We start from the raw sequence: 4,982 nt of genomic DNA, 5'->3' as shown, positions 1-4,982 counted from the left end.
ATATTTCACCTTCTCCTCTTTAGTCTTTTGGACTATCAAAAAGAAAACAGCAGAGGCGCTCCCTCCACCCACGCACTTCCCTTTATTTTGATGGCTGTGGCAGCCTGGCCTTGTGGCAGTTAGAACTCCTGGCCAGAAAAGCTGCTCCAAGTCCCCTCTGGAAGCTCAGCAGTTTCCCTGGCTTTGTTTCTGGCAGTAAACCATGAGGGTATCTGATAGGAATAACACATTAGGTAGAAAACACAACTTTCCACATGGATCCACAAGCTTATGAAGCTGTAAATGACTTTAGGAACTGTCATTGTTTACAGATGCAGAAACGGAGCCCTTGTGAAGAGAAGCAACAAGCAGTGCCATTGAGAAGCAGAGCCAGAGGGATCTTATAAAACGTGTAAGCTAAATTCCTCATTGGGCATATAAGGAAACTGAGGCCCAGTGATGTTAACTGGCCTACTCTGGAGTGAAAAAACTAGTAGTCAAACCTTATAACCTCTGACTTAAAGTTCAGATCTCATTTCATGAGACTACTTATAACTTACATAGCATGGAAACTATGTACTTGAAGCCCAGGTAATGAAGATATGTATATAAAACAATAGAGTATTATATTAACATAAGCTTGGGAAATAGATTTATATCCATATTTTAGAAAAATTTCCACATTACTGTAAAAGATACATGGTATATTCCTGGAAGTGATGAGAGTGTAATTAAATTTGTTAGGATATATGGAAGTAGGCATAACATAATTGAGAACTACTTCCATTCCAACTCTGAAACTCAAAGGAGCCTTGTAAAGGTCAAGTTTTCATCATCTGAAAGCAGCTTCACTATGATGGCCCAAAGCTAGGCCCTGCTGGGTGAAGATTAGGTCTTGAAATGGACAAGTCTATGTTTATCTTGGGCCTAAAGGCTATACTTACTGAAGTATAGTCCAGCTTTCGGGCCAGACTAGTGATGTGCTGGTAAACGCATTTAACAAACAGCTCTTGGGATGAGGGAAGCAGGGGTTAGTGGGAGGAAGCCCTGATACATAGTATGTGCCAATTTCCTTGGTGTAAATACTCCCACTATGGCCAATTTCAAGCTCCCAATGTGATATCACTGAATGTGGAATTTGGAGAAACGAACAGCAGCACATCATTATATAGAATTTCTACTCGGGGCCACCATGAGTCGGAATCAACTTGACCGTGACTAACAACAAGAAGCATATAGATACAAGAAACTTCAGTAACCTCAAAAGCATATATAACAATAAAATGTGGTAAAATAAATAGGAAGTGATGAGTTTTAAGTATTTATTACCTTTGTTGTTAATAAATGTATTTAACTGTAGGTTTATATGATTTCATTTTTAACAATGGCTGTACTTCTCAGCCAGCTGACAAAATGGCTAAACAGTTAGCAATCAGCTCCAGGATCCCACTGGGCCAGACAGATCTGGGTTTGAATCCTGGCCTACACTTCTGCTAGCTATGTGATGTTGGGTTAGGTTTTCAACTTGTTTGAGCCTTAGTTTCTTTATTTGTAGAAGGTAACAACAAGAATAACATCATGAGTTTATTGGTGATGATTAAATGAAATAGTGCTTAGCATAGTAGCTGTACATAGTAAATGCTCAACTAATCACATTAGTGCTCTCCAAAGTCAAATTCATTCACTCATTAAACATTTTTCAATTTTATAGATGCTTCATGGTGTACATTGTCTCCAGTATTAGTTACTATGGGGTATAAGATTAATGCTTCAAACATTAATCTTGTCCTGTCCTCAAAAAGTTCATGGTCTAACAGAATGGAATATAAGACATAGATACCAGTAAGTGTAATCCAAAATAACCCATGATAAGTTCATAAAGAAACAGACAAAGAGCTTGGCAAGGTCAGGAAAGGGAAAGAAGGCAGGATTCGTGGAGGTGAGCACATGTGAGTCATACACTTCAGAGTAGACTTGGACATGCAGAGATGCCCAGGAAAGAGTGTCCCAGGAAGAAAGAGTAAAGGGAGCAAAGGCAAATACACAGGAACATGGAGGCCTAAACAGCATGAAATATGGAGGAACATAGAGTATGAAAAGGAGTGGCTGTGGGGATGTTTGGAACGGCAGGTGAGGTCCTAGTCATGTCAGCCTTGAATGCTGAGAAATTTGGTTTGTGTTCGCTTAGGCAACAACGAACCTGGGGACATTTTTTTTTTCCTCTGATAAGTGATAGAAATCAGATTCCTTGATTACCCATCATACCATTGTAGATATTTGTTCACGGAATAGATTTTGATGGCAACCGTTCTTCTTTCCTTTAACAGGAATAGTTAAGAGTTAACCAGATAGCAAAATACCTTTTTTCAACGAAGTAAATTTCCCCTGTGGGGGGAAGAAAAATCTGTGCAGGAATGGAAGGTGGCATTATAATTCCCAGTTGAAAACAAAGTCATTATTTAAAGCCTTTGATAAATAGTAGGAAGGCTCAAGCCAGAGGCAGTATTTCATGAGGCTTGAATTGTCTGTCACCTCCCTTTTGCATTATGCTTCAGACACAAAAAAGTCATATGACCTACATCTTTATCTGCTCCAGTCTGAAGCCACTATATATAGACTTCAGTTATGAATGTTTTTTCCTACGAAAAGGTCAGACCTTGCACATGTACCATAAATGCAAAGCCCTGCTTATTAAAAAGCAGGCAGACGAGCTTGCAAAAGTCATTGAAATATTACAGATGTGGGGGAAAAGCAAGGCACTCTACTGAAAAGAAACGGCCTCCAAACTCCCTCAGAGGGAAGATGTGGAAGGATCTATCTTGCGACTACAGAAGCATTTTCCTTTTGACTAAAGAAATCTGTAGCTGTTGACACACACTCACAGAAGCAGGCTGAGAACACAGCCACCTCCAGCCCGCTCTTGTTTGCGGTGCACACGCACGCCCCCCTATCAGAGAGATGCTAGCTCCATTAACTCCTCCTCCCCACCTCAAGCCCCCACGGAACAACTGGAGGTGGAGCTGGGGAAGGTTCCTCGACCAGAGCGATGCAAACCCAATTTGGGGTTTCCGGGTGTACATAGGGTGCAGCAGTAACTATTGGCCAATATTGCAACACCAAAGAGACCTTGGGGAGAGTTGAACGCTTACGTTTCAGCTAAAAGTTCACAGGTTCAAATACCCTTCTGATGTCAGCTGCTCCCTAGGGCTAACCCTTGAAACTGAAAGCTCTGAAAAGGGCGAGCTAGCTCAGGTAAGAAGTTGGCCAGTTCAGTTTTCATCTTTTCTCAAAAAAGCCAAGCTCTTTCCCAGAATGAAATTATTTAATAGCTATGGGAAGTGGAAGTGATGTTCCTTCCTTTTAGCAGACAAGGAATTGAGGTTCAGAGGTCAAGTGACTTTCCCAAGTTCACGAGACAGTAAGGGAGATGGATAGGGTTCATGACCAGGTCATTTCCTTGCAAGGTCAGACTTCTGTCGATGCTACCAGAGACTCTTGTTATGTGCCCAAGTAATCAGCACTAAGATGGGCAATGTTAGCATATAAAGGAGTAGATGACACTGTGCCTATCCTCAATTAGTTAATAGTCTACCCATTAAGACTAGTCTCAAACAGGGGACATCACAAAACGGAGAGATGCTAGGTTACAGTGAATAAGGTATAAGGTTGAAGGTCAAAAGAACATGATTCTGGTTTCAGATCAGATGCTGTCGATCATGTTGTCATTCACTCAGTCATTTATTCATTTAATAAATATTTATTGAGAATGGGCCAGGCTCCATTCTAGACACTGGGGATACAGTTTCGTAAGTAAGAGCAGATACAGTCTTCATCTCATGGAGCTTAGATGGTGGCCTGTTGTGTGTGCACTGCAGGTTCTTCATATCTTTCTGTTTGTTTGTTTGCCCCTTGTCTGCCCCCTGGAGCCCTGATGGCACAATGGTTAAGAGCTACAGCTGCTAACCAAAAGGTCGGCAGTTCGAATCTACCAGCTACTCCTTGGAAGCTCTATGGGGCAGTTATACTCTGTCCTATAGGGTCGCTAGGAGTCGGAATCGACTTGATGGGAAGAGATTTTGTCTGCCCCCGCCCCCCCGCCCCAAGATGTCAACTCCTTAGAGGCAGGAGCTATGTCTAATCCTCTTGTGAATCTCCCTGCCTCTCATAGAGTCTGTACTGGTTGCAGGAACGGTATGTGAGGATTTCCTTGTCATTCCTTTAAAAGAAGTAAATGGGTCTCTTAAGCTCCAGCCAGCGACATCGGCAACAAGGGTAAGTGTGGAGGTCTTTGTACTGCCAGGAAGCTGCGTGTCCACCAACAGGACTGGAAGTGGCATGGTAAACAGTACAAGAAAGCCCATTTGGGCATGACCTTGAAGACCAACCCCTTTGGAGACGTTTCCTACACAAAGGAAATTGTGTTGGAAAAAGTGGAGGTTGAAGCCGAAAGCCAAATTCTGCCATCAGGAAGTGTGTCAGAGTCCAGCTGCTCAAGAAGAGCAAGAAAATCACAGCCTTTGTACCCAATGATGGGTGCTTGAATTTCATTGAGGAAAACGATGAAGTTCTGTTTGCTGATTGGTTTGCAAAGATCATGCTGTTGGTGACACTCCTAGAGTCTGCGTTAAGGCTGTCCAAGTATCCAGTGTCTCTTTTGGCCTTATACAAAGGCAGGCAGGAAACATCAAGATCATTAGTTTTGATGGTTAAAAAATGATAGAAATAAATTTTTATATGCCAGAAAGAAAAAAAAAAAAAGAATAAGAAGTAAAGGGGGCTTAAAGGGAATTAGAGTTGAGATTTATTTTAGTTACTTCACCTGTTTTCTGACTAACAAAGTTGTGACCAAGTCCTACTCTTGGGCTTTAGCTGATGAGGTCACATAATAATCACTCTTTTAGATTGTCGACCTCTAAAGGACACCAAGTCTCACTTACCTGGCTGGGTTTCTTCCATTAATCTAGCTAAGTTTGTCCCGCCGGAGAGTGCATGTCTGGTCTCCA

The 4,982-nt window shown here is 41.9% G+C and overlaps 1 pseudogene; it reads left to right on the top strand.

Moving 5' to 3' along the window:
- Positions 1-2,093: 2,093 nt before the first annotated feature.
- LOC101350582 (40S ribosomal protein S23 pseudogene) lies at positions 2,094-4,696 on the top strand (annotated as a pseudogene).
- Positions 4,697-4,982: the final 286 nt, after the last annotated feature.

This window comes from Trichechus manatus, unplaced genomic scaffold (genome assembly GCF_000243295.1).
Source record: "Trichechus manatus latirostris isolate Lorelei unplaced genomic scaffold, TriManLat1.0 scaffold00092, whole genome shotgun sequence".
Lineage (NCBI taxonomy): Eukaryota > Metazoa > Chordata > Mammalia > Sirenia > Trichechidae > Trichechus > Trichechus manatus.
Note: the sequence above shows the minus strand (reverse complement) of the source record. Positions and strands in the feature narration are given on the sequence as shown.